The 12,185-nt window shown below is 43.9% G+C and overlaps 1 protein-coding gene across 4 annotated transcripts in view; it reads left to right on the top strand.

The window, feature by feature from the left end:
* The window catches only part of LOC122713193 (ELKS/Rab6-interacting/CAST family member 1), a 57,634-nt gene that overhangs the window by 1,633 nt on the left and 43,816 nt on the right, over positions 1–12,185 (top strand). The window lies entirely within an intron of this gene.

Genomic DNA, 12,185 nt, shown 5'->3' with positions numbered 1-12,185 from the left:
TGCGGATTTTTCTTTTCTCGCTTCTTAACCGCCATACCTTCCTTCCTTCTTCCCTTTCGTCGCGATCGCGCGAATAAAATCGCCCTTGTAACGAACCTTTTTGCGCCAACTTTTCCCTGATTCGAACGACGTTCGCCGCGCTCCATATCCGTGACCCGTTTTCCTTCCGCCACGCGAGTGCGATTTAGGTCGAACCGATTATAATAACGATCAACGACGTTAATAATTTCGATCGATCTTCGCGCGCCACCAAATTTTCCTCCAAATTTTCCCCTAAATTTTCCCCCCTTTTCTCTCAAATTCCTCGAAATCGAATCGCCCATCGAACCACTCTCGATCCCCATCGATCCCAATTTCCACAACCCGAACACGTTTTTAGAAAACTTATCGATCCGCTTACTTTCTTAATTTCTTTTTTTTCTTTTTCTTTTCTTTTCCACGCTTCGAAATAGACGCGCTTATCGATTGGCTAAAAATGCAACGCGAAGGGGGAGCCACCGATGTAACAATTCACCCGATATTTTCAACGCGAAATTGTTCGATGATCAACCCCCCCTCCCCTCTCTCCCTCTGTAACGTTCAAACGCGTATCAAACGACGATCGTGTAAACGCGTGAATCTCTCGGGACCGATCAACGGTCACGTTGATTAACGATGGGGATCGATGACAATTGGCAATCGCGAATCCCTCGAATTCTTCTCGAGTCTCAATTCCAAATTCTTTCGCTCGCCTCCTTTCCGAGCGAGACGTGTACGCATTACCTTCGAGGACGACGGATGGATCAATATGTTAGCTGTTCGCGAAGCCCGTCGCATATTTATATAATATCGTGGTACCGAAGTATCACGAATAGACGCCGCTCCCGTCCGCGAAACCCGATGTTTTTCCTCGAAATTCCAGCTTCTTATACCGGGAGGGAAATCGTTTATCGAACGGCTCTCCGGTTGTTACGTCTCTCGCGAAGACGTCACACGTTCTCGTTCGATTACGAGCGAGCGTCACGTGAGCACGGCTTTAATCGAGCCGTTTAATTCTTGGTCGTTGCGCCTGGTTGGTTGTCGGTCGTTGGGGAAGAGTAATACGTAATACGAGACTCGTGGGAGTATAAATTTTTTATAAAGAGCGAGCACTCGAAAACACCCGTTTCGATCTCTCGCGACTCGAGACGGGGGAATAGTTTAAAATTTTCAGGTGGGGTCGATCGAGTTTCCAATTTTTCCTCTCTCGAACACGGAATTTTATACATTTTCTCCCTCTCCTATTATTTTTATTTTTAGTATGTTTACAGCCTGTCACTCGATTATCGTCATGGCAGCGGAATGCACACTCGCCTATATATATATATATTTTTACGAACTCTCCAAATAGAAAGGCGAAATAAAAGAATAGAAAGAAGAAGAGAATACATCTCGTCCCAATAAAGACTCTTGCTCGCCAACCTACTTTTCCTCCGTCCGTTCGAGGCAATCGTCGATCCTTCGCGTCCGTCACGGTTCGTCAGCGTGGCGACCGGAGGCATATTTTTGGCCTCGCGATGCACATGAGTCATCCGGAGTGAACGGTGGAGAGGCTGAGAGATTCTCTGGCCGACTGCCCACGTTTATTCCTTTTTATCCAGCGTCTGGCATCGCGATAGTGGACGCGCGATTCTCGTGTGTGTGTGTGTGTGTGTGTGTGTTGACGCGTCGCTCCCCATTGTGTCCCATCCATGGAACGATGGAAACGACGATCGAAGTTGCGTAATTTCGGGCACACCCTGGGGCCACACGATCGAGCAAGCTCGCTCGACTTCGTCGATTCCATGTGGAAAAGTGATGAAATCGACGAGTCGATGGATGATTAAGATTAAGCCGAGAATTTTACGGAAATATTTTATAGTCTCGATTCTCTTTAATTCCGCGAGTTGAGGAATTTGACAGGTCGAAACGAAATAATAGAAGTTTGAGATTGGTATAAAGAAGAAGTTTCTGTAGAGAGGGTTTATATACGCGAAGAGATATGTCGTTGGTCGTGTATTATTAGCATATTATAAAGTCAATTTGTACGAATTTGGAATAGGAGATTTCCATTATTTCTGATTTTATTATAATCCGATTCCCGTTCAAAGTTAATTATCTAAAAGATAAAATTTGAAAATTTGAAAATTTCTCCACCAAACTTCCCACCCAGTTTTGAAACGAGTATCGATCCATTGATATTTCATTCCCCTGATGCAATTAACATCGGAAACTTTGGCTCAAAAAGTGTAAAAAAAAAAAAAAACGCATTAAAAAGGGTGGAAAGTAGTTTAAGTAGGTTGGAAAGGGGGGAATTAATTTTCCTTTTCTGTCGGATACGCGTACTGTCGACTCGCGCCATACCAGCGAAATTGGCGTACACCAGGAAGTGGGCCGTAAAAAAAATGGCGTGGAACTTTTGCAATGCTATCGCTCCGCCAACCGATCCTCTCTCTCTCTCTCTCTCTCTTTCTCTCGCGAACCGCCAAAAACCCAGAGAACCGCGGAAATTAAACTCGCGTCACGTTAACGAACGAATTTTTTTCTTTTCTCTCTCTCCCTCCTTCTCTCTCCCCCCCCCTTCATCCCCTATTTTTACCAAAGAAATAAAAGAGCGATACGCGGTTCGTTCGATTCGTCAATAATTTTAACTTCTCCATTCCGTGCCCTCGATCCTCTTCCACACTCTCCCTTCCTCCCCCCGTGTCACGGATCGTCGATCAATTCCGATGGTGGTGTACCAATCGTCGATTCGGGACGACGTTTGAAATATTAAAAAACGAATCCGTGCCCGGCCGATACGTGCGCATCCGAGGAATGCATCAATGCAATGGTTGAAGGTTGATCCGTGACGTTAGCGGGATTCGTGGTATTAAAAATTCCGTTTGCCACGCCGTTTTCTGCGTTTGTCGCGGCGAATAGCGAGGGAAGGAGGGAGGAGGAGGAGGAGGAGGAGGAATCCTCGGATCTAATTGCTCACTTGACACGGTTCCCGGTGAATGAAAAATTAGTTGCTGATGGCCACGAGAGAACCGTGTCGCTTGAAAGCTCAACGGAGAGATGAAAGAAAACGGTGGTTGAATCGACCGGTCGAATATCATTTCGACATTGCTTAACGAGTGTACACACGAGGCATACGGTTACAACCAATACCGAAACGATCGGTCGTTGCTTTCCTTGTGAAATGTTCGATTATTCCGCGAGTGGAAACTCGATTTCAGATTACACGCGTTTATTCCTTATATTCCATTACTCGATCGAGCGAGTTATTAATCGGCCAGATGTCCAGATGTTTGATATCGTCCACGCTTAAGAATTCGATCAGCATCAGTTCTCCCTTTTAATCTCGGCAGGGGTTTCTCAACTTTTTCTACAACTTTTTCCAAGATAAAACTTTAGAGAGAACCCGTTAACAGAGAATTTCCATCCATTCGTATATTCGATACGGGAATATATCTAATAAAAGGAATTTAATTATCCCCTTATAGTTAGGAGGCACGAAACTAATTGATTCCGACACGAAAGGAGGGAAATAAACCACGTACCACCGGTTGACCATGGGCTTCTGTTCATAATTTAATGTCGCTCAAGTGGCCTCTCTAATGGTCGCCGTTCTCCCTTGCATACCGCCGCTTCAATTCATCTCGGACGCAGCTGTCGCGTCTCAGCGCCGTGTCTACCGGAAAGGGAACCCTACGATCGAATCGTAGTTTTCTCTTTAAGCCGAGCGATCCAAGTTTTTCGAACTTTCTCCGAAGATTTTTTGAAAAATTCCTATATTCTATTACTAATTCTGAAACTCTGGACGGAATCCAGAGAGAGAGAGAGAGAGAGAGAGAGAAACAACGTGTTCCCACGATCTGGTTGATTCGACTTGTTGTCGCGACTTGACTTTCGTCGCTCACCCTAAAAATTCTTTTCAATTCTTAACACGAACGGAAGGAGGAACGCTCCTCTTCTTGTTTTCCCTCTCTTTCTCTTTTTCCCCTCCCCTTCCTACTCGGCGCAGACGCGAAGGCATCCGGTTTTCTAGCTGACACGTTCAATCGCAACACACATTAGGATGTAAAACGGAATCGTCGTGAGTCCTGTTTCGAGAAAAATGGATTCCGAATGTCCTCGTTAGCTTCCCTTTTACGAGCATACCCATCTGTCCTCGCCGCTTTCGAATTGAATACCGGAGGGATTTAAGTGGCGTTTGCCGGGTAAAACGCGATATACAATATCGTCTGGAAATGGAGATTCGTTCCGTGGAACATTATCATACTTACCGGAATCGTTCTTGTCCTTTTTCCTATGCTAATTCCACCTCTCGCGTAATCTTCCCGATTATATTATATATTTTCTTCGTATCCCTCGTCCTATTTCTTTATCTGTCTCTTCAATATTTATTGAATCGATCGTTTCCGAGAATCGTGCAAAGAAAATTATTACACCAATATTTCAATAATTCGACGATGTCGATAAACGGTACGAGGGAGGGAAAAAGAAAGAAGAAGAAGAAGGAGAACAAGTAACGAAGATTGGCGTCAGGTTGGAAAAAAATATTATCGAATATCGTAAAAATTATTCGACGGAACAGATATTGCCCGTTGGAATACAGTTCCCCTTTCCTCGGAATCGATAACCCAGAAACCCAAATTATTTTTGCGCTAAGTCTGAATTAGGCGGCCCGACACTGTCATTGTGCCATTTTTACGCCAATCTTTCTTTCTTCTCTTCCTTCCCTCGTCCAAACTTGAACGATCCCTTTGAAACCTGCTTACCACCCCCATTTCTAATTCCTCGATCGATCCCTCCCTCCAAATTCCACTCAAAATCCTCTCAATTTCCGGAAAAACTCGAAACCGGACAAACTCGAGAAATTACGATATCCCTCCTAATTACGAAGAATCGTAAGAAAGATAGAAGTGTGTATGCGTATGTGTATGTGTGTGCGTGTAGAAAGGGAGTACGTTCGAAGGGGCGGCATTGCAAGTTTCTCCACAGACGAAACAATCATCCGGCCGGCAAGAGGAGTCGAGTTGTTCGTGAAAGTGGCGTACAGGTCCGCCGTAAAGCGCGGCGCATACATATCCGTCTATATCGATCGGCCTAAATATATCGAGGCGGATTATTAGCGAGAACCTATGCCACGCGGTCTAACTATGGCACGACCGCATTGTTCCACGGGGTTACAGAGTAAACGTGTCTCTCGTGGACTTCGAAAATGAATCGATCGATCCGGCCCAACACCCTCCCACCTACGAGTTTGTCCCTCGTCAATAACGTTGCTCGCCCCGCATCGTTGAATCGTGATTCGTAATTTCGTGAGGATTTCGTTTCCAATTGGGGGGAGGGAGGGGGGAAAGAGGAGAAAGGAAAGGAAAAAAGAGTAGAGGATCTGTTTAATTACAATGCAATACGAAGATTGAAAGAAAAGAAGAAAGGATTTTGATTTCTCTGAAATGGAAATGTTACGTTTACAAGGAGGTCAGAGAATGTTCGATGTCGTCCATTTTTATCGCATCCTCGACAAACCGATAACCTTGCAACGAAATGTGACGTATTTCGCGCTTTTTACAGGAGCATTCTAACAACCGTGTTTCACCATCTGACGCCATTCAGTTTCCAGAGTATCTACGTACACGTAATATCCCCCCTTGAACAAAGAAACTTTAATATCTCTGCTAAAGCTGACCTCGCCATTTCGACCGCCACTCGAGAAAACTTTCCCGATGTACCTTTGCGGCTACTTAATCGTTACGAGTTTCTGCTTCAATTTATAATACTACTCCTTCTTGCGCTCATTTTTCCCTCGATCGAATATTTCTTTTTTCTTTTTTTTTTTTAACCAACTTTAGAGAAACGAAGGGAATTCGAAATTCGTTATTCGGAATATCGGAGTGTGGCTAATGTTATTTAATAACTTAATAATTCGAATCCCCCTCTTCTCTTCTCCTCTTGCTTTACCTTATTAATCTTAATTACTCGAATATTCTAAAACGTAATGAAAACGCGCGTAACGTCGATTTCCGTTCCCTCGAAACGGTCGTTTTCGAATACGCAGTTAAATCGGATCCACAACCGATTCATTTCGAATTCATTTCGACGCGTATAATCTTTCCTAGTGCTGGTTGCGCTACGTTATCTCGCGTAACCCTCTATAAATCATGCTTTGAAGGCATGCTGCGGCTTTAATGAGGAAGTGACTTCCAACGTGTCACTCTCCGTTATTTGTACACGGGCAGGGCGTCACGATTGCTCGGCTTAGACGGCTCCGTCCTCTCGCTCCAAGCCTCGTGTTCCTCGGCCAAAATTATTACGATGCGACCGGTCGAGAGGCCTTTGAGTTTTGCAATCTCCTTGGTGCAGTAAATTAAAATTAAAATTAAAATTAAAATAAATTCTTGGAAGAATATAGCGAAGACATTGAATTCATATCGTAATATCGAACGATCCGTAATAAATAATCGCATAATCGTTTAAGATTAAATGTAGAGAAAAAGATGTAGGCAAGCGCGTTTATTATTTTTAGAAAATATCCATCTATTTTCGATCTTCAAATGTTTTCTTAGACGATGGCATGGGAGGATAGATACGACTAAAACGGTGCTGCGACGACGAATTAATCTTCGATATCGATTCCGTAATCTATGTCAGATTACTTAATGGGATGACCCCCACGGCTATTTCCGTGTATGTCAGCCATCGAAGTTCATCAGACATAAGCGCACACAGTTTAAAATCGATCCGCTGTCGCGATCTAATGCAAAAACTCGGTACGTTTTTCTTCTTTCTCTCCATCTCTTTTCCTTTTTTCTTTTTTATTTCTATATAGATTATTCTATATATATATATCGCTTCGTGGTCGATTTAGAACCAATGCAAATGCATCGAGCTTAATGGTTGACGACATGCCAAAAGTTCGATAACAAACGTTACCGTTTCGTTTTTCTTTCCATTCACTAAAAATTCCATGCAACGACTCACGAAACTATCTTCGGCTTGAAAAGGACCGTTAGAATTTTTTTTTTCTTTTTTCTGAAAATAAATATATCCCCCCCTCGTATCGTCGTAACAGATTCGCTATTTTACCTTGAAACATCGATACGCGACACGTTTCGTTTCAATTATTATTCCCTTCCTTCCTATTCTTTTTTTTTTCCCCTTTGGCAAGCGGAAAGGGCCAACATGTGGCGCGATAAGATAGACGGATGATCCCAGCTGACCTCCACTTTTTCCCTTCCCCTCCCCATTCGCAACGGCTTTTGCACGATTCATGCGTTTCGTTTCGTTTTCCCGATAACCGTTCAATTCCATCGACGTGGGAACGAGGTTATTTTTTCAATTCGCAGCCGGATCGACGGAGGAAGAAGAAATGTTAACGATCTAGGAATCGATGTACAGGATTTCAAAATTGACTAGAAGAATTATTCCTTATTAATTGTTCTTAATGATGGCGAAAAAAAAAGTTTTAAACGTAAATTCGTCATTGTTATCCTTGCATTCTTCGATCAAAGAGTGCACGACACGCGTACACACACATACACACATGGGACATGGAGATGCGGTTGATAAGAAGGATCGCACGAACGCCGAGCGATTTTTGCTCGTAGAGAAACGATCCACGAGTTAGATACGATTCCGAGCCAGACCCATTTTCCAACGGGCAACATAATTACCGTTGCCACGCGTGATGCATGACCACCATTTCTCCGGCCACGTAGCCACGGAACGACGATTCCTGGCCCCGCGCGACTCGCTCCGGTCAACTCGCAGGATCGAAGATAAAACGGACCATCGATGCGTGCTTGCCCCTCGTTTATTTTCCACCTTCCCTCCTGGACAATCGATTTTCTTTTTTACTTTTATCTTTGTTCAAATGCGTTCAAAAAAAGGAGGAAGGAAGCCATCAAGAAACGTACATTTTATGCAGCATGCAATAGTAATGAATGCAATAGTAATAAAGAACTCTAATGTCGATACTTCAATTAATGCGAAATAATCATTTTATTTTCGTTCCGCACAAATGCGAATCTTGTTGATTATCTGTTTTAAATTAAGTTAAGAGATAATTGATTAATTCTTAATTTTAATTATTCTATTAGATATATTAGATATATATAGCGAAGGTAGAGAATCTAAAAGAACAAGGAAAGAAAGAGAGAGAAAGAGAGAGCAGCTGATGACGGAGCAGAAGCAGAGGCGTTATCGAGCGACAGGGACTCACCCCTACCAGCCTCCATTCTTTCTCTCTCTCTCTCTTTCTCTCTCTCTCGCGCTCACCTTTGACTCTCTCCGTGCCTTTCTCACGCTTGCACGCTCTCTTTTGTTTTTTTCCTTCTTCCGAACTTTCCGCCACAATCTACCTCTTCCTCCCTTTCCTCGTCTCCTTCTTCGCCCCTTCTTTTTCCCTCGTTCGTTTTCTTTCCACCTGGTAGTTCCTCCTCTCCCCCTTCCTCCATTTTATCTCTCTTCCTATCTTCACCGTCCCTACTCCTCCCTCTCACTTCCTCGTTTCTCTCACTTCTCACACACAGCCTTCATACACTTCATATTTGCCCATACTCTTTCCTTCTTTTTTCTTTTTTTTTTTTCCCCCTCCTCTCTTCAGTTCATCTTCTTCCCTCTTCGCGCGACGATGCCTGTCCTCCTCGCTCTCTTTCCCCCATTTCCACGTGACCCTATTTTCTTTCCTTCCTCCTCTTCTCCCTTCCTCCTCGTGAACTCGCCCTCGTCGTCCCTCGTGCTCGCCCTCCCCCCTTCCGATCTTCCTTCCTGTCTCATAAAACGCGTGTACTACGACCAGTTTCCAGAGGAGGTTTCCATTTCGTTTCTTGAATCGATCTCCATCGACAACGGAATTTTCTCTTGCGGGGAGAAAAATCGAGCACAGTCACGTCGGTCGGTTTTTTCGAGGTCGAGCCACCTCGGGGGTGACCCGCTTCCTCCTCTCCCTCCTTCTGCGAAGAATTCATTCGCGATACCTCCTATTCCCGACCTCGTTAACCTTTGCCGCCCAGTCTTCGCCGATCCGAAATAATTTGCCGCCCTCCGGCCAATCTTGTAATTTGGTATGATATTTACAATCAACCCTCCTTTCACTAGTTTCTTTCACGGAACGAAGAAAGAAGACGCTCTTCTCGCGGGAGGAGGAAACGAGGATCCCATTTGATCCTCAAAAATGTTCACGAGTCTATTTTATTTCTCAAAATTTGTTTAAAAAAGAAAAGTAAGTCGGATTTCTTTATTTATTTATTTATTTCTTTTTACAAGAAAAATGGCAGAAACGACAGAAATCTTTTAATTCGTTCGTCGAAATAAATATACATATCGTGAATATTACTTGGTCGAGTTCCGTCCCCGGGGAACCGAGACAGATCTTAGATAGAAAAATAAAGTCGAAGGGAAGATTGCCTTGTCTTAAAAGGAGGGGGAGGAGGGAAGTGGGCGCCTCGAGGATGGAGTTAATCTTGCCACCGATCTAATCTAACTAAACTAAATGGAATTAAACGAGAGGGAGGTTCGTTAAACACGAGCAACGCCGCGCTCCAAATAATTGTCTCTCGCGATTTACCGTGACGTGACTCGTTTCGTCTCCCTTACCATCCCTTCGAACGATTCTCTCGACAAACTCTAAAGAACGAGCTCGAGACGACTCGCCAATTTCCAGGGGGCGAAGCCGCCGATTTTTCCCCCGAACAGATTCCAGAACCGATCCTGGAAACTTCGAATCTCGAGGGAGCGAGATCGGCGAAACTAAAGTGGGAGAGAGGGAACCAGTTTCGTGGGAGGCAAGGATTTGGAACAACAAGGATTTTAATTGCTCGAATTCCTGCGAGGAAGGGTGCGTTTGTTGCCAGAGTGGAAACAGTGTACCCCTCGTTTCTCCACGAAACGAGTGTCGTGGATTCGTTTGGAACGAGGGAAACGGATTTCAGGATACGCGGACGACAAAGGGTCGTATCACGGTCGATCGATAACACAGCCCCGTTGACTTCGACGAAGTGGGGCGGGGAGGTGAAGGGGGTGTTGGCGAGTTACAGAGAGAAGCGGACACTTTGATGGAAGACTTTTTCACGGTGGAACGGGCCACGATCGTCCAAGGCCTGCCCCGATGGATCGTTAAAAGCCCCCTTAGAAGAAAAAGAAGAAGAAGAAGAAGAAGTTTCTGGAAGTTTCGTGTAACCCTTACCCCCCCTCTGTTTGATCTCTTTTATGAATGAATCTCTCTCTCTCTCTCTCTCTCTTTTTCTTTTCATCACACTACGATTCCTTTCTTTAGAATTCTTTCCAAAAATTGGAAATGGATCTTAAGATCTATTCTCATTAATTTGTGTATAATAACGAATAACTATTACGTCATCTTGAATTTTTCGAATGGAAATCATAATTCGAATAAGATTAAGAGGATAAGAATTAACGTCTATCGCGTTATGCACGTTGCTCGAATCATTTTGCACGGAAAATAATCGAGATTTTTTAAATTACGAAGCTTGTAAAAAAAAAAAAACGAGGACACAAAATTTTCTTGAAACAGAGTTTTCCTTAATTTGTGGGCAGCGAGGGGGCGCGCAGAACCCGATATTACAACGCAAACGTAGAAACGACTCTCTGGTTTCTTGGGGTCGTCGTACCTTAGATCGATCTTCTGGCGAGAAGCGAGGCTTGCCAGGCGAGGCCGTCTGGCACGAAACGCTTGTCGTTTCTTTCGTAACGTGGTTATCTCGCGGCTGTGGCCGCGGTTCCTCGCGATCCTCCACTCCCTCCACAGATCGAATAAAGCTGAGCTTTCACGGGAAAGCAACGAGAAAAATCGGGGGAGGGGATCACGGCCTCGTTGCCACGTTTTGAACGACTTATCTGTTCAACGGATTTAACGATCGTCGATTTTTTTTTAATAATCGATGAAGGAAGAATGGAAAGCGAGGAGACAAAGAGAGAGGATTATTTTTATCAGGAACGACACACAACCAACATGAATTATCCCTTTTGAGGGATGATATTTATGCATCGATTTTTGCCCGATAAAAAACCCCCATAGAAACTTTTCCCTCGAAGCATCTCGTTATTGGCCATAATCTAAGAAAAGCGTGGAAACCGTCAAGGCCAATTTTTTCTATCCGTGCGCAAATGGACACTTTTCTTCTCGAACAATGGCTATTTTTTTTTTTTTTTAACATTTTTATTCACCTACTTTTCTCCCGATACAACAACTTCGCTCCTCGAATAACTCGAGTCGAGTGTCTGTTTAATTTAAGTTGAGTGATGTTTAAGATAAGTTGAGTAAAGAATGCCATAAATCTCTCTCTCTCTCTCTCTCTTTCTCTATCGAATCAGGAACGATCGCGTTGGTATCGGTGTTATAATAGTCAAACGGGGCAGGATGACCCACATACGCGAAATTCGGTCAGAGAGAATGGCGGGATTTAGGTCAGGGGAATTTAAATCGTCAGGATCCGATGGTGCGGTTTTACGTTGTCCTTCGCGCTTGACGTCATCGATTTCTATACGCGTCGCCCCCGTCGTTGCATCGTTGATTTTATCGTTTACGAGGGAGAAAACAAAAGAAAGGATCGAGAAAGAAAGAAAGAAAGAAAGAAAGAAAGAAAGAAAGGGTGAACGCTTCGTTTCAGGACTAAAAAACACGACAGATTGGCTGCATAATTTAAAATGGCAGCGAAAGGGTAAAAGTAAACTTAGACGAAGGCCTCGTGATTCGATCTATCATTTATTTACCATCGAACGATCGATCTCCGGCTCTTTTTCTATTTTTACTCGATGCGCTCCCTCTCCGCGAAACTTTTGCTCCGAGCATCGGGAAAGTATCGGTTCCTTTTCTCTCCAAAATTTTCCAATCCAACTTCGAAACGACGTCAACGATGGATGTTTTCGTGTTTTCCTCTTCCACTCGGCTCGATATTTCGCGATAAAATTTATATCGCGCCGTGTGTATTTGTGCACGCGTATTGTGACGTATCGAGCGTGTTTTATATCGTTACATTTTATGGCCACGAGGAAAATGGTTGAACGCTTGATGCCTTTGTCGCTTAACAATTACGATAACGTAAACATATTGTGGCCGGTGAGCTCGTATACCACGTGCATATCTAATTCATAGTTATTTATGGTGGGACGGGGATATTATAAAAAAAAGAGGAGGGAAGATGAAAAATATTTAAACGACATGCACGAGCCACGGAGAG

This window comes from Apis laboriosa, unplaced genomic scaffold (assembly GCF_014066325.1).
Source record: "Apis laboriosa isolate Shangri-la unplaced genomic scaffold, ASM1406632v1 scaffold23_cov150, whole genome shotgun sequence".
In the NCBI taxonomy this organism is placed as follows: Eukaryota; Metazoa; Arthropoda; class Insecta; order Hymenoptera; family Apidae; genus Apis; species Apis laboriosa.
The sequence above is the reverse complement of the archived record's forward strand: the minus strand, read 5'-3'. Positions and strand labels throughout refer to the sequence as shown.